Source organism: Ovis canadensis, chromosome 3 (genome assembly GCF_042477335.2).
Source record: "Ovis canadensis isolate MfBH-ARS-UI-01 breed Bighorn chromosome 3, ARS-UI_OviCan_v2, whole genome shotgun sequence".
Lineage (NCBI taxonomy): Eukaryota > Metazoa > Chordata > Mammalia > Artiodactyla > Bovidae > Ovis > Ovis canadensis.
In genome coordinates this window covers 201,727,066-201,745,432 of record NC_091247.1, presented here as the reverse complement: position 1 = coordinate 201,745,432, position 18,367 = coordinate 201,727,066, and the positions used below count along the sequence as shown (strand labels likewise).

The 18,367-nt window shown below is 41.4% G+C and overlaps 1 pseudogene; it reads left to right on the top strand.

Moving 5' to 3' along the window:
- The first annotated feature begins 9,565 nt into the window (after window positions 1-9,565).
- Window positions 9,566-18,053, top strand: LOC138435231 (ubiquitin-conjugating enzyme E2 variant 1 pseudogene; annotated as a pseudogene).
- The last annotated feature ends 314 nt before the right edge of the window (window positions 18,054-18,367 follow it).

Genomic DNA, 18,367 nt, shown 5'->3' with positions numbered 1-18,367 from the left:
ATTCCTATAATTCTTTTACTCTGGTGCAAATAATGATAATACAATTACCAATAAATAGAGCTACACATCCTTTTAAATATTTAGATCTTCCCTCTAGATTTTGACACTGACTGGCAACACTGAACAAGTCAGTTGGATACTAATATGTCACATGCTGCTGCTGCGTTGCTTCAGTCGTGTCCGACTGTGCGACCCCATAGACGGCAGCCCACCAGGCTCCGCCGTCCCTGGGATTCTCCAGGCAAGAACACTGGAGTGGGTTGCCATTTCCTTCTCCAAATATGTCACATGGTGTTATTTAAACTGAAGATATTGAATTTTGTCATTTGTTTAACCACATCCTTTTTTTTTTTTTGGCCTCTAGGCATGTAGGATCTTAATTCCTCAACCAGGGATCAAACCTGTGCTCTCTGCAGTGCACGAGTGCAGTCTTAACCGCTGAACTGCCAGGGAAATCTCAGGAAATTTGTTTAAGAACTTGTCACAGTATAACAGTGAAAAGGTTATATTTTTTTCCCTCTTAGGTCTCATTTGTTCAGCATGTAAATAAAACCAAACTTTTATGGCCAAATGTTTTTCCTCCAAAGCTTTTTAATGTATTTTCATTTAAAAAGAAAACAGTTCAGTTGACAAGACTGCAAATCCTATGGTTGATGCTTCCAAACTGTAGGATAGTTGTCAGAGAAATCAAAGATGAGCAGATGGAGTTATGCTTGTAAACCTGCTTGAGAATTAATCATCAAAAAGTTGGAGGAAAATAGTTTTCATGGTCCTTCAAAGGGTAAGACTGATTTCCCAGAGACTTAGATAGCTTTAGTTTGAATTGCCATCCACAGGATAGCTATTCTAAGACTTCACTTTCCAGAGCCTTCTCCTGACCTTGAAGAGCAACATGTGGTCTGCAGATGTCTTTGCCACCTGACAAATGACTCTGAACAATAGCCAGATCTCTTCTGTTCTTCAGAGAAATTTTCTTAGATGAACATTTTTTTTTTCCAGCAGCCTTTCCTTTTCTGAAGTTTCATATGAAGAGAGACATTCTCTAAATCATTCATCTGAATAAACTGGTCAAATACTGCTTCATACATACCACACAGTCATAGAAATGTCTTCTCAGAAAGTCTATATTGACCTCTAAGAAACTGCTACTCCTGCTTTTTTTCAAAAGAATAAAACAAGATTTTGATATCATGTTCAAGAGTAATTCTGAAATGTAACGTGATTTTAGAGACTGCAGATCTGTTCTAGAATTTTGCTTTAAGGACTGGAGGGACTGGTAAAGTAGGAGAGATGGGTCCTAGAATCTTCTCCTTCTGAACTCTGTATGGCCTTTTTTTTTTTTTTTTCTCCCGGGGTAAAGAACAGGTTGGTCTAAAATACATTACCTTTACAGTGTTTCCAGTCATATGATGTGACTTCGTTTTCTTTATGTTATTATTGGGCTGTAGGGTACCCTTCTGGAGTGGATGGTGGTGATGTTGATAGTGAACTGTAATGAGAGATATCATTGGAAATGTAGGGCTGGGTAAATTTTGGAAGACTTGGACTCCTAGACCTAAGAGTTTCTATTTAATTGAATGAGAATACAGGCTTTTTCAGCATGATTTGCACATTCTACTTGTCTGCATAATCACTTACACATCTTCGTATTTTTTTTTAATGGTAAATGGCATGTTATTTATTTTTAATTACTATGGGGAAAAAAGGAATGCAGGATTCATACATGTTACAACATGAATAAACATTAAAACTATCTTTAGTGAAAAAAATCCATATAGAAAAGGCCACCCAGATCCCATATTCACCATGTCTGCTTTTTTTTTTTTAATGTTTCATCGTTGTATTTTAATTCTCCAGGAAATGACTGTTCTTAGAGTATTTCAGTCTGAATCATGTATATGAAAACAGTTGAAAATGAAAGCAGCATGGCACAGGAACTGAGATCTTGGATTCTAGAGTCGGGAAGACCTAGATTAAGACCAACTCTACCACCCACCATTTGTGTCTTTTGGGGCAAGCATCTTAACTTTCTTAAGCCTCAGGTACCTCACCTTCCATGGGAATACCTATCTTGGAAGGTTGCTGTGAATATCAAATGAGAAAGTATGTATAAACTACGTAGTATAGATTAGGGCACATGGTAAGTTATTAGTAAATATTGTTATAAATAGTTATTATTGAAATTTAAAAATCACTCTTAGAGTTATTGTGTCCGTCCCTGCCACTGCCCCAATTCATATGTGGAAGTCCTAACCCCCAGTGTGACTGTATATCAAGAACGAGCTTTTAAGTAGATAATTAAGGTTAAATGGGCCTTTTCCGGTGGCTCAGCAGTAAAGAATCTGCCTGCAGTGCAGGAGCCATGGGAGACGTGGGTTCCTGGGTCAGGAAGATCCCCTGGAGGAGGGCATGGCAGCCCACTCCAGTATTCTTGCCTGGAGAATCCCATGGACAGAGGAGCCTGGTGGGTTACAGTCCATAGGCTCGTAAAGAGTCAGACGTGACTGAGTGACTTGGTACACATGCACAAGGGTAAATGAGGGCAGAAAGTTTGGAGCCCTGTCTGATGGGACTGGTGTCCTTGGAGAAGAAGAGATAAAAGAAACTTTTTCTGCACCTGTGTACAGAAAAAAGGTTGTATGAGGGCATAGTGAGAAAGTAGCCATTTATCCACCAGAAACAAGCCTCCTCCAAAACCAACCTAACAGCACCTTGATCTTGGACTTTTAGCCTCCAGAACCATGAGAAAATAAATTTTGGTTGTTTAAGCCAGCTAGTTTGTGGTATTTCATTATGCAAGCCCTAGCAGACTAATATACTGTTTAATGAAATTGTACTCAATAGTAAGATCTTATAAAAAAAATCCTATTTTGTATGCCAAATAAATCAATATCACGGAACTTACCTTTGAGCAAGACAGTGAAGACTTTTCCCATCAGCATAGACAGTGATGGTTCAAACACAAATATTTAGTTGCAGCTTGAGAAATTCATCAGAAAATCAGCTGGTGAGCTGACTGTCGAACCAGGGTGACGGGGTCACTTGTCTTTTATGCTCCAGCAAAATAGTCCAGGTTTGTTTACATGGTGGGAGAGTTCCAAGAACAGCCGAGGATAAAGTCCAGTGTGAAAGCAGGTATTAAGCTTCTGCTTGCATTACATTGGCCAAAGGGAGTCACATGACCAACATAGATTCAGGAGTAAATCTACTTTGGCAGGGGGATAGGATTTGAGGCAATTTTTGCAATTTCCCACATCTTTTATGTTACCTACAGAATAAGACCATCTGAAGTCTAAGCTGAGCTACCTGTGTTGAATAGTCACAGAGCTATGTCAGTCCTTTGAAGTGTTACTAGCTGATGAATGTAGTTACTGATCTTACTGTAAGCATGTCCTCAAACTCTCTTTTTACATGTCACTAATGTTGCAGCCACCTGCTTGATCTTGTTTGTTCAGGGACTGGTAGGAGGGGACTTAAATAAGCTTCCAAAGAATCATTTATCTTTTGTTGTTGTTTAATCATGGGAATTAAATGCTGGTTTCACTGGTAAAGAATCATGAACGTTTTGAAACTCCTAAAACTGATATACTGTCTGATTTTATAGACAATATAAAAGGTCTTTTGGTTTTCTTTACTAAGAAAGTCCTTAGGTCAGTGGTTAAGACTGTGCTTTCACTGCTGCAGGCCCAGGGTTTGATCCCTGGTTAGGGATTCCACAAGCCAGATGGTATGACAAAAAAGAAAATCAGCTGGTTTTTTTTTTGTTGTTGTTTTACTAGCGGCATTTCAATATAATACTGCAGAATTCTAGAATGCCATCTTCTATATTGTATGGGTAGGGGCATGGCTGTTACTTCTGCCACAGAAGTTCAGTTCCAAGAATCCTCTTCCTCTTAATTCCAGGATAACTGAGGCCTCCCTGGTTATCTGTAATGCTGCCCTCCATTTTGAGGAATTTTAAGAGCTGGAGTGAGGGGTGCAATTGATTCTGTCCTTTGAGCCTGGTACATTCTCTGATTGAGGGCAACAAACGGTCTACATGTGGTCACTGAGTTAGCAAACTTGCTGAAATTACTGGATTTTTGGATTATACAGTGTGTAGAAAGAAACCTCTTGATGCAAATAGTTTGCAAGCTTAGAATTTTTTGTTTTCCCCTGCGAAAAGCTTTATTGTTTCCATCTGCTCCATGGCTTGGGCTAGAACTCCAAGATGGTTAAAAAGCTGCCTAGTGGCTGCAGGGAGAGGCTTGGACAGAAAGCCTGACACTGGGGGACTGCCAGAGAGGCCCCGCAAAGGCTGCTGGGCTCCCGAGGCTCCTAGTTAATGCGTGCGAGGGTGAGGGGTATTTGCCCAGCCTGGAGGCTGCCAGGCTGTGGAGCGCAGGCAGGTGGGCTCTATCTTCTAGATGAGTTTCACCTGCTCATCTAGTTAAGGAGGCAGCTTCCAGGAATTTGGATGGAGTCTGTGCCGGCAGAGCTCAAACTGCTTGGTTCAGGTTCTCCTCCCAGACCATGGCGGCTTCCGTGTCGTCCAGGGTTTCACCCCACTTATGGGGGCGGTTTCTGCCTGTCCTGGAAGGGGTGTGTCTGACACCCTGGATTTGCCTCTTCAAGGGAGGCTAGGTACTCTGACGCTTCTCCTCAGCCCATTCACAGAAGAAGCAGCGTAAGCCCTGCAGACCCACTTTGGGTGGAAATAGAAATGGCAGCCCACTCCAGTGTTCTGGCCTGGAGAATCCCAGGGACGGGGGAGCCTGGTAGGCTGCCGTCTATGGGGTCGCACAGAGTCGGACACAACTGCAACAACTTAGCAGCAGCAGCAGCAGCAGCAGCAGCAGCAGAAGCCCCAGGAGAGGTAAGTGTGGGAGGCCCACAGATTCGGTTGACCCGAGGGTTGACGGGTGGACTTTATCTGATGGATCTGGGAGCTCCTGGTTGATGGGCAGTAAGGTGCTAAGCACAAAAAGCCATGCTGGCTGGTTTTGGAGGTAGAGGATGGAGGGCAGAAAGGTCCCGAATGTTGCTGATGACGAGGTGGTTGGAGGCTGAAAGAAGCTACAGGCCTTGGGTCTGCTGTGTGCAAACATGGGGTACCTGGGACCCTCGAGTGCACTGCCAGCTCACATAACCTTTGAGAAATGTTCTCAGGACTTAGAGCACAGGATATATATCCAACTATATTTATATGAACCTGGATCGTTTCTTTTCTCTCCAGTTGTAAAAAGGTGTATTCTGTAAGTAATTATTTATTAAACACTTTCAGAAAATTTTTCTGGGATGACTTCTAGAATAGCTCCTTGTGTAACAAATACAATTTTATTGTTCAGTCTCTAAGTCCTTTCCGACTCTTTGTAACCCCATGGACTGGAGCATGCCAGGCCTCCCTGTCCCTCAGTATCTCCTGGAGTTTGTCCAAGTTCACATCCAACTTAATCTTATCCTTTCTTGGAAAAGTGCTTCCATCTTCTTTTGGAGAATTGTTGATGCTTTCTTAGTCCAAACACATGGTTTTGGTGAGGCTGTCTGTACCATAGGATGGTGCTCTCGCACTACTTCATTTCCCAAGCAGGAGAACAGCTTGATCAGAGATGGGAGAAGTTAGATGGACCAAGACCTCCTCCAGCTTTTTTTTTTTTTTTTTTTTATGAGAGGTCATGCATGCTTTCTTCTGTGGTTCTTTAAGGATGTTGCTAAGTTGTTTATATGCAGTCTTGTAACCTCTAGAAGCAATTGTCTTTATGCTATTGATTCTCCACAATAGCATTATTCCACATGCTATTGAATAATTCTGCAGTACTCCACAATATTGATGTTCCTTGTGGTGTTCTAAGGTGTTCTTGTTGCCTTAAGGAAGAGAGCAAGAAAACTGAATCTCAGCATTTTTCTCTTTTTCTTCCAATAAACAAGGTTTTGAAAGTCACAGGAGAGGTCCTGAAGAAATCTAGACTTAGAATTTAGACTCTAACTTACACAACTAGCGAGAAACCTGAAGAATGAGATTGGCCTCAGCTGTACCCTTGAGACCAGAGGAAGACAGCTGGGTTAGGGGAGATGGGGCATTGCTTACAGGAGATGGGAGTCGGAGTGAGTGGTCCTCACGTGCTCCAGGTGAAGAGGAGTTGGATCAAGACTTGGAGCCTGATGGGTTTCACTGGTGGCTGTCTTGAGGCAGCCAATGGGAGTCCCGCTGATGACTGTAACTCATCATCCTTCAAGAGAGCACCATGTGCTCTGTGTGGATTGACTTTGATAAGCTCTATTGAAGTCCAGTCTGTATATTTCAGGGCTTCCCAGGTGGCTCAGTGGTAAAGAGTCCGCCCACCAATGCAGGAGTAGCAGATTTGGTCCTTGGGTGGGGAAGATCCCCTGGAGAGGTAATAGGAACTCACTCCTGTATTCACTCCTGAAAAATCCCATGGATAGAAGAGCCTGGCAGACTACAGTCCATGGAGTCACAGTCACACACACATGCTGTATATTTCATGAGTCAGCTATACTTCGGTTCCTGCTTTTACCTCTTTTCTCCAACAACATGGCAGGGAGGAATCTCAACATTCATAAGAATTTGTTTTTTTTTCTTCCCCCTGTACAATGAGCGATTTTCTCAACCCCCTCTAATAAACAATCTATTCTTTTCCCATTACTCAATTGATACCATATGTAACACTTACATATATAAATAGGCCTGTCTCTGGCAGGTCGCCATTTAAAATAAGAGGCCTCAAACTTCCTGCATTTTCCATAAAGGCTGAAGGATAGAAGGAAAGAGCTGTGAACATACCCACAGTCTGTCAATGGCCTGAGGCAGCAGGCAGGCAGCATTGAAACGGCAAAACTAATCAGAGGCGCCTGCCTCGGTCTTTACTATCTGGGGGCTGCACAAATGGAACTTCATAAATCTGAGTGGAGAAAGCTGGAGAATTTGGCAAAGCAGCACTATATCTATACGACTTCAGTTAAAAAAGAAGCACAAGCTGGGGGAAAATGGGAACAGTGCAGGTGGGTTACATAGAACGTTCTGGAATATCCTGAGCACGTTGTGGGTTAAAACCAATTTCATTGAACTTGCCCTGAGAAGCTGCTGACTGATTCTCAGCTCAGGCTATGTGGAACACAGTTCCCTTCATCACTACTCCAGAAAGATTGACATGAATTTTGTTTTTTCTTCACTCTGACCTCAGACATGGGAACTGTACTCTCTGCAAGCTGACCCTTTACATATAGAAGCCGGAACAAGCTTGCCCCAAATGTACATGGCAGGTGGAAATGTTGACTTTCATCTCTGTGGAGAAAAGCAATTTTACAGAAGGGAGAGTCAGGCCTCTGATGCCCAGATCCTAGTCATATGTATGTATCTTCAAGTGGAAAGTGGGAACAGAGCCCAGAATTCAGAATTTAGTGGGAAAGCAGGCCAGGGTTCCTCCTTTCTTGCTTGTGAGCCCTTGACTTCTTCATGTGCTGGTTGACTTGCAAATGGCTGAGACTCACTGAACTCTCTTCAAAGCCAATCTGATATAAAATGCCACATTGACATTGTATCTCTTTCCTCTTTCGTTTTGGGGACCGGTGGGATGGAGATGCCTGGGCATAGCCTGTGGATGTGGGGACTGGGACGGGACTAAGCACGGCCAGCACCTGTCTGATTCTGTCTGGAGAGCTGGGGAACATTGTTTCTCTCTGACTTCATTGGTTTGAACATGAGACAAAGATGAGATTTGATCAGGTTTGCACAGATTTGGTCCAAAATATTCTTAAAATTATGGGCTTCCCAGGTGGCTCAGCGGTAAAGAATCCACCTGCTGATGCAGGAGATGTGAGTTCAATCCCTGAGTCAGGAAGATCTCCTGGAGAAGGAAATGGCTACTCACTCCAGTTTACTTGCCTGGGAAATCCCAGGACAGAGGAGCCTGGCAGGCTACAGTCCATGGGGTCCCAAAGAATTGTACACGACTTAGTGAGTAAAGAACAGTTCTTAAACATGCACTGAAAGTGGCTAATATCTTTTTATCTGTTGTCTAGACACAGTAACTTTGTGATGGAAAAATATATTGGTATCTGAACTCAAAGAAATGGAAGTATTAGGTGTTTTGGGAAAACCGATGGATAACCTCTCTCTGTCCCCATTTTGTACCCTCCCCTCCATCTCCCCATTTTCTCCTCTTTAAAAGTTAATTTAATAGATAAAGGACATTGTTAAGTGACTATAAAAATAAGGTTCATGTTTAGACAGTTTCCCCAGCTGCAGTGCTCTGTTTAAAATACTCTGTTTTCATGGCCTACACTGTTTATTTTACATTCAGAGATGTGGGCACATGGGAACCATTTGCAGAAAATACCTTTGTTTGCTTCTACGATTGATATAATACAGAAGCAGGGGGTAGAGTTTCAACAAGCTGCCTTTCTAAAGCCAGATGTATACTCTATCTTCTTCTTAATACTAGCAAGTACATTTATAAGAAAAAATGAAGTTATGGAAAGTAACGAAGAGATAAATCCATTCTGTCTTTGATTGTCACACCCAAGATTTACACAAAATAGAAAGTTCTTAGGGATCATTGGGGGTCAAATTCTGGTGGAAATGCTCAGAGCAATTTCACCTACCTGCTCTGAAAAATTAATCATCGATGATAAAAGTGCAGTGCCTTAGATTTGACTCTCAGTACATCTATTACCAAAGATTGATCTGCAGGTGCCTTCAGATAGGTTTCTCCACATTTGATTTCAATTTCTCCTTCTCCTAATCAATCCATCCTGTATTCTTCCACCAGAGCAATCTTTAAAACTGCAGACTGACCATAGGTCCTCCCTGTCTTAAGTTTCATAATGGTGGTTCCTTTTTGCTTCTAGGGGAGGTAAAAATGATCTGTTGGCTGAAACCAACTTTAAAGAATATATAATACTTTTTTTGACCACATACTGTGAGCCTGAAAAAACAGGTAATAGTTGCCAACATTTAAAAACCAGAGAATTTGATAGAAAAATCTGGATAGTCTGCTGTTATTAAAGTGGTATGCCTGGCAACACTAATCTTACACTTTGTATAAAAATTATCAAACTGTTCCATCTGGAAGGGCACTGTCTCCCCAGTTTCCCAGAAGACCCACACTTTCTGTCTTTTTTTCTCATTTGCATGATTTCACTTCTCTAATTTGCATGATCAGTTTGGCATTTACAGGCATTTAAATGGTCAAATCCTGGACCATGGGCTGAAGTCCAGCTCTTTGGCCTCACACGTAAGGACCATCTGACTCCTATTAACTTTTTAAGGCTCACTTCTCTCATGTATTTTTTCTTCTGGAGCTTTCTACTCCAAAAATACAGGTTTTCCCCCAAGACACTGTGTTATATTGCTATTTCCAGGTCTTTCCATCTATCTGAAAAGTTTGCCCACTTACCCAAATTATATTTTCCTTCTGTTTTTCTTAGAGTGAACCATCCTTCTTGGTATTTTTTGGAGCATCTGAGCATACTTCCATTACTGATTACATATATAAATAAAATACAGAGTAATATAAAGTCAGGAGAAACTCTTATGAGCAGCAGGTATAAAATTCCTTGAAGCGAGATGCAAGGCTCTGCAGAGGAGAAGCTTGCTCAGGACCTGTAGGTGAGCCCCCCAGGCTCAGGGAACCCACTGAATCTCTATTCAGGTTCCTCTTTGGGAAGAGGGCTTCAGGTCCTTGCAGTGTGGCTGGGGGTAAAGTTGAGAAGATGTTGTTCAGTCACACAGTCATGTCCTACTCTTTGCGACTCCATAGACTGCAGCACACCAAGCTTCCCTGTCCTTCACTATCTCCTGGAGTTTGTGCAGACTCATGTTCACTGAGTTCATGATGCCATCCAACCATCTCATCCTGTCACCCCCTTCTTCTCCGGTCCTCACTCTTTCCCAGCATCAAGGTTTTTTCCAATGAGTAGGCTCTTCACATCAGGTGGCCAAAGTATTAGAACTTCAGCTTTAGCATCAGTCCTTCCCATGCATATTCAGGGTTGATTTCCTTTAGAACTGACTGATTTGATCTCCTTGCATTCCAAGGGACTCTCAAGAATCTTCTCCAGCACCACAATTCTAAAGCATCAAATCTTTTACGCTCAGCCTTTATGGTCCACCTCTCAACATCCATGCATGACTACTAGAAAAATCATAGCTGTGACTATATGGACCTTTGTTGGCAAAGTAATGTCTCTGCTTTTTAATATACTATCTAGGTTTGTCAATAGCTTTTCTTCCAAAGAGGATGCATCTTTGAAGATAGGGGAGGCTTGAAAGGGAGACATTTCAAATGGAGGGTTTTTCATATAAAAACTGTAAAAAGAACTGAACGTAGAATTAATTGAAAGTAATGAGAAGAGGTTGGCCCTCAGGGATGACGTAGAAGTGTGAAGAGTGGGTTGGGTGGGGGGGAGTTGCTTCTCGCCATAAGCCTCCTATAGTCTTTAATTTTTCAAAATCAAATTACTTAGATAAATTATAATTAGGAAAACATGAATGTAACAATTGTATTTGCTGTGATCCTCTCCCATGGTCTTAGAAATCATCAAGAGTTGTTAAAAAAAATCATTAAATCTGCAATGATTATTTTTCTTAGGAAAACCTGTGAAGAATCTGGGTTCTAAATACTGGATAATGTGAGACCTGAAGTGTCAGCACTTGTGAAGGTCAGAACAGCTGGGATCTTGGTTATGTTAATATTTTTCTGGGTATGATCTTAAAAGAACTGATCATACAAATACATGCAATTGATTAAAAAATATATTGCAGAAGGCTATAGATAAAAGCCACAGACCCCACCCTATTAATCAGTTCCAGTCCCACCCTCTTGGCCCAGGTTCAACCATTTTTTAAAAAATGATTTTTTAGAAAACTTTATTGGCCATATTCATACCCAGCTTCCCATGTGGCTCAGTAAGGAATCTGCCTGCCAATGCAGGAGATGCTGGTTTGATCCCTGGGTCAGGAAAATCCCCTGGAGGAGAAAATGCAACCCACTCCAGTATTCTTGCCTGGAAAATCCCATTGACAGAGGAGCCTGGCAGACTACAGTCCATGTGACTATAAGAATCAGACGTAACTGAGCATGCATGCACATAATTTCAGGTATCATACCACAAGGGTAGATGTTCAGAACTTTGATTAAATCAAAGGAAGACTTAGATTTCTAGCAATGGTAAATGATAGTATATACAGTTTGTTTGTTTTTCACTTAGAACATTTTAATTCGTTACATAAATTCTGTATTTAGTTCTTAGGGTAGTGATCTTCATAACCCAAAATAGTATGCTAAGGTCACTGCAGCCCAGCTTTACAACTGAGAAAATAAGTAGTCATGTAGTTAGTATGTAGCCGGAGCACATTGTTCAGACTTGACCTGCATCTCTCTCATTCAGGCATCCTGGGGTTGTTGCAGGCTCTTCCTCTAGCTCCCTACCATCGCTTCCAGATGGCAGAGCCAGATATCCGGATCTAGGAGAGCCTCTTGTGTTCTGGGGCAGGGACCTCATGGCCATCAGTAGTGTAGGTATCTTTGGAAATTTAAATACAGCACGGGAAAGTCCTGAACTGGGAAGTACTAACAGGGACTCCAAAACTTCCCTGATGGTGCAAACGTTGAAGAATCTGCCTGCATTGCGGGAGACCTGGGTTTGATTCCTGGGTTGGGAAGATCCCCAGGAGAAGGGCATGGCAACCCACTCCAATATTCTTCCTGGGAAATCCCATGGACAGAGGAGCCTGGTGGGCTACAGTCCATGGAGTCACAAAGAGTCAAACATGGTTGGGCAACTAATATACACAAAGGGGACTCCGCCAATCAAACTGATTAAACCCCTGTCCTAATAAGCCTGATGGGGCTGACCTTCCACTCTCAGAGGGGACTTGCTGATCCTGGCTCATAAGTGGTGCTGTCCCTCAAGTGAGTGAGTAATGATGGGATACCCCATGGAGAGATGCTAGCAAGGGGGTGAAGAGGAGGAGGACATGGTGACAGTCTTATACACACAAATAATTGCTTGCTGATCTATATAAGGAAAAGTAGACAGTGCCTCAACAAGCTACCCCAAAGTGGTGACCACAATTCAGATCACAAAATAGAACATTATCCGTAACCCAGGAGACTTCCCAGAGCTCCCTGCAGTCACTAGGCCCTTTTCTTCCAAAGATAAACACCATCCTAATTTACAACATTGTAGTTGTTTGTTTGTTTGTTTTTAACTTTTATATTGCAGTATAGCTGATCAGCAATATTGTGATAGTTTCAGGAGAACTTGAAAGGACTCAGCTGAATATACACATGTAGCCATTCTCCCCTGAACACTCCTCCCCTCCACCCTGCCACATAACATTGAGCAGATTTGCATGTGCTATACAGTAGGTCCTTGTTGTCTAACACTATAGTGTATTCAGTTTTATAGCCTTGGAAACTCGTACGTGAGAAAACATAAATGTTTATTTTAGCATCGTTTGTTTTTGTTCACTCACTAAGTCGAGTCCAACTCTTTTCAACCCCGTGGACTGCTGCCCACCAGGCTAGCCTGTCCTTCACAATCTCCCAGAGTTTGCTCAAATTCATGTTCATTGTGTCAGTGATGCCATCCTATATCTCATCCTCTGTCACCCTCTTCTCCTCTTGCCCTCTTATCTTTCCCAGCATCAGGGTCTTTTCCAATGAATAGGCTCTTGGCATCAGGTGGCCAAAGTTTTGGAGCTTCAGCATCAGTCCTTCCAATGAATATTCAGGGTTGATTTCCTTTAGGATTGACTGGTTTGATCTCCTTGCTGTCTAAGGGACTCTCAAGAGTCTTTAGCACTGTCATTCAAAAGCATCAATTCTTCATATAATTAGATTTGCCTCTGTTTTGAACTTTATGTAAATGCAGTTGTACAGTATGTATGTGAGATTCATCCATGTTGAGGCATATAGTTGTGACTGACTCATTTTTTCACCCCTGCATACAGCTGCGTGCAAGTGTCATGATACATACATACTCATGAGATACATACAACTAGCTTTCCTACTGATGGAAAAATTTGTGGTGGTTTCTAGTTTTTGGCTGTTACAAACAGTGCAGCAATGAGCATTCTCTGGTATGTAATTTTGGTACATATGTGTGCATTTCTGTTGGGTATGTAGTGAATTACTAGGCCCTACAGTATATGCAGTATATACAGTGGAAACAGTGTCAGACTTAATTTTTTTGGGCTCCAAAATCACTGCAGATGGTGACTGCAGCCATGAAATTAAAAGACGCTTACTCCTTGGAAGAAAAGTTATGACCAACCTAGATAGCATATTGAAAAGCAGAGACATTACTTTGCCGACTAAGGTTCGTCTAGTCTGGGCTATGGTTTTTCCATTGGTCATGTATGGATGTGAGAGTTGGACTGTGAAGAAGGCTGAGCGCCGAAGAATCAATGCTTTTGAACTGTGGTGTTGGAGAAGACTCTTGAGAGTCCCTTGGACTGCAAGGAGATCCAACCAGTCCATTCTGGAGGAGATCAGCCCTGGGATTTCTTTGGAAGGAATGATGCTAAAGCTGAAACTCCAGTCCTTTGGCCACCTCATGCGAAGAGTTGACTCATTGGAAAAGACTCTGATTCTGGGAGGGATTGGGGTCAGGAGGAGAAGCGGATGACAGAGGATGAGATGGCTGGATGGCATCACTGGCTCGATGGACGTGAGTCTGAGTGAACTCCAGGAGTTGGTGATGGACAGGGAGGCCTGGTGTGCTGCGATTCGTGGGGTCACAAAGAGTCGGACAGGACTGAGCAACTGAACTGAACGGACAGTATATGCAAAATTTTCATTTCTCCTCCAGATTTGAGATCTGATGAACATGTAACATTGTGTAAGTTTAAGCTGTGTAATGTGATGATCTGATATCTGTGAGTATTGCAAAATGGTGACCATAATTGTGTTCGTGAACATCTCCGTCACTTCACATAATTATCCTTTTATTTTGGGGCGAGACATATAAGACCTACTCTGTTAGGAACTTTCAGGTATATAATATGATATGATTAACTGTAGTCACCATGCTGTATATTATATCCCCAGTGTTTATTCACAACTGGAAATTTGCACTCTTGGATATCTCCCCATCTTCCCTACCCCTCAGCTGTTGACAACTACTATTTACTTTGCTTCTATGAGTTCAGCTTTTTAAGATGTCACAGATTAAGGAGAACAGATAGTATTTTGTCTTTCTCTGGCTGACTTATTTACTTTAGCATAATGCACTCATGCTCCACTTGTGTCACAGAAACAGTCCGTCCTTCTTTCCCATGTCTGAATAATCTCATTGTACTTTTCACCACATCTTTGTGTGTGTGTGTGTGTGTGTGTTAACTTTTTATTTTGTACTGGGATATAGCCAATTAACAGTGTTGTGATAGTTTCAGGTAAACAGTGAAGGGATGCAGCCATATATATACATGTATCCATGACCCCATCTTTTAAATGTTTAAAGTTTATTTTCTACTGAAGTATAGTTGAGTTGCGATGTTGCGTTAATTACTGCTGTACAGTGAAGTGACTCAGTTATTTTTTTCCATGTTCTTTTCCATGATGGTTTATACCACGTCGTTTTTCATCCATTCATCCCTTGATGAACACTAAGGTGGTTTCACATCTTGGCTATTGTGATTAATGGCACAGTGAACATGGGAGTGTAGATATCCCTTTGAGAACTTGATTTTATTTCCTTTGCTTATATGCCCCCAAATGGAATTGCTGGATTATATGATTTAGTTCCATTTGTAATTTTTTTGAGGAACTTTAATAAAAATCTTTGCCATAATGGCAATAGCAATTTGCCTTCCCACTAACGGTTCACAAGTGTTCTCTTTTCTCTGCATCCTCACCAACACTTATCTCTTGCCCTTTTAATAATAGCCATCCTAACAGTGTGTGGGCTTCCCTGATAGTTGGTTAAAAAAAAAAAAAGCAACCCACCTGCAATGTAGGAGACCCTGGTTCGATTCCTGGCTCAGAAAGATCTGCTGCAGATGACATGATCCTCTATATGGAAAACCCTAAAGACTCCACCAGAAAATTACTAGAGCTCATCAATGAATATAGTAAAGTTGCAGGATATAAAATCAACACACAGAAATCCCTTGCATTCCTATACACTAATAATGAGAAAGTAGAAAAAGAAATTAAGGAAACAGTTCCATTCACCATTGCAACGAAAAGAATAAAATACTTAGGAATATATCTACCTAAAGAAACTAAAGACCTATATATAGAAAACTATAAAACACTGATGAAAGAAATCAAAGAGGACACTAATAAATGGAGAAATATACCATGTTCATGGATTGGAAGAATCAATATAGTGAAAATGAGTATACTACCCAAAGCAATTTACAAATTCAATGCAATCCCTATCAAGCTACCAGCCATATTTTTCACAGAACTAGAACAAATAATTTCAAGATTTGTATGGAAATACAAAAAACCTCGAATAGCCAAAGCGATCTTGAGAAGGAAAAATGGAACTGGAGGAATCAACTTGCCTGACTTCAGGCTCTACTACAAAGCCACAGTCATCAAAACAGTATGGTACTGGCACAAAGACAGAAATATAGATCAATGGAACAAAATAGAAAGCCCAGAGATAAATCCACACACATATGGACACCTTATCTTTGACAAAGGAGGCAAGAATATACAATGGAGTAAAGACAATCTCTTTAACAAGTGGTGCTGGGAAAACTGGTCAACCACTTGTAAAAGAATGAAACTAGATCACTTTCTAACACCGCACACAAAAATAAACTCAAAATGGATTAAAGATCTAAATGTAAGACCAGAAACTATAAAACTCCTAGAGGAGAACATAGGCAAAACACTCTCCGACATCAATCACAGCAGGATCCTCTATGATCCACCTCCCAGAATGCTGGAAATAAAAGCAAAAATAAACAAATGGGATCTAATTAAAATTAAAAGCTTCTGCACAACAAAAGAAAATATAAGCAAGGTGAAAAGACAGCCTTCTGAATGGGAGAAAATAATAGCAAATGAAGCAACTGACAAACAACTAATCTCAAAAATATACAAGCAACTTATGCAGCTCAATTCCAGAAAAATAAACGACCCAATCAAAAAATGGGCCAAAGAACTAAATAGACATTTCTCCAAAGAAGACATATGGATGGCTAACAAACACATGAAAAGATGCTCAACATCACTCATTATCAGAGAAATGCAAATCAAAACCACAATGAGGTACCACTTCACACCAGTCAGAATGGCTGCGATCCAAAAATCTGCAAGCAATAAATGCTAGAGAGGGTGTGGAGAAAAGGGAACCCTCCTACACTGTTGGTGGGAATGCAAACTAGTACAGCCACTATGGAGAACAGTGTGGAGATTCCTTAAAAAATTGCAAATAGAACTACCTTATGACCCAGCAATCCCACTGCTGGGCATACACACCGAGGAAACCAGAATTGAAAGAGACACATGTACCCCAATGTTCATCGCAGCACTGTTTATAATAGCCAGGACATGGAAACAACCTAGATGTCCATCAGCAGATGAATGGATAAGAAAGCTGTGGTACATATACACAATGGAGTATTACTCAGCCATTAAAAAGAATTCATCTGAATCAGTTCTGATGAGATGGATGAAACTGGAGCCGATTATACAGAGTGAAGTAAGCCAGAAAGAAAAACACCAATACAGTATACTAACACATATATATGGAATTTAGAAAGATGGCAATGACGACCCTGTATGCAAGACAGGAAAAAAGACACAGATGTGTATAATGGACTTTTGGACTCAGAGGGAGAGGGTAGGATGATTTGGGAGAATGGCATTCTAACATGTATACTATCATGTAAGAATCGAATCGCCAGTCTATGTCTGATGCAGGATACAGCATGCTTGGGGCTGGTGCATGGGGATGACCCAGAGAGATGTTATGAGGAGGGAGGTGGGAGGGGGTTTCATGTTTGGGAACGCATGTAAGAATTAAAGATTTTAAAATTAAAAAAAATATTATGAGAATTAAAAAAAAAAAATCTGCTGGAGAAGGGATAGACTACCCACCTCAGTATTCTTGGGCTTCCCTTGTGGCTCAGCTAGTAAAGAATCCACCTGCAATGCGGGAGACCTGGGTTCGATCCCTGAGTTGGGAAGGCCTCTTGGAGAAGGGAAAGGCTGCCCACTCCAGTATTCTGGCTTGGAGAATTCCATTGACTGTATAGTCTATGGGATTGCAAAGAGCTGAACACGACTGAGCGACTTTCACTTTCATCCTAAGACTGTGAGGCGATATCTCACTGTGGCTTTAATTTGCATTTCTCTGACTAGTGATGCTAAGTGTCTTTTCGTGTACCTATTGGTCATTTGTAGTCTTCTTTAGGGTGGTTTTTTTGACTGCCTTCATCTAGACTGTTATGAAAGTGATATTATGTGACTTCCAAGGCCAGGTCATAAAAATGTCCTGGACTTCTGCCTTGTTCATGCATGATGGAAGGGTATAGGTGCAGAAACAGAAGAGACTGCCCACAGCACTGAAGCTGGAGGAAGGGGCCTGGAGCCAAGGAACTCGAGGAATATAGCTCTGGAAACTAAAAGCGGCATAAGGAAGGGAGTGACAGTGATGCAAGGTGGCAGCCACCATGGGCTCGGGAGTAAAAGTTCCTTGCAATTTCCAACTTTGGAAGAAGACCAGAAAGGTGTAGGAGATAGCACAGTTAGTCAAAGTCTAGAAGATGATGAAGACACGGCACTTACAAGATGGGCAGGGATGTTTGGGCTCTCAAGAACAATTTATAAAAACTAAAAATACAGCCTTAAAATAGAATATGGACCCCAATACTCAGAAGCACCCCCCTTTGTGAAATTTATAACAAAAATTAATATGAAAGGAGTTAATAGTTCTAATGGGGGTGGTGGAGCCCCATTAGAGCCATATCAATGCTACCAAGATGGCAGAATTAATAATAGCATCAAAGTTGTCCTCAAGAGCTTCGACACCTAATGATGTCTAAAGAAAATCTGAAACTCCCTCAGCCACCTGAAGGACTGTTATAGCAGCTAATGAAACGTGAGAAACCACAGGCCCGTCCCTACCCGCTGTTTGATTTCATCAGTCTTCATTTTGTGCAGTAGTAAACTTTCTAGAATAGTAACTTTTTACATCTTGTAGACTTCAGTGTACTATAAAAACAACTCTCATTCAAAGACAGTTTATCTTAAGATACTGTAAATGATACTCATTTTTTTCTGTCCAATTGAAATATGAGTTGTGCTATAACAACAACAACAAAAAGGTAAGGAAAGGATTCTCTTGTAGAGACTTCCAAGGAAGCAGAGCCATGATGAACCTTAAGTTTATTTCAGTGATG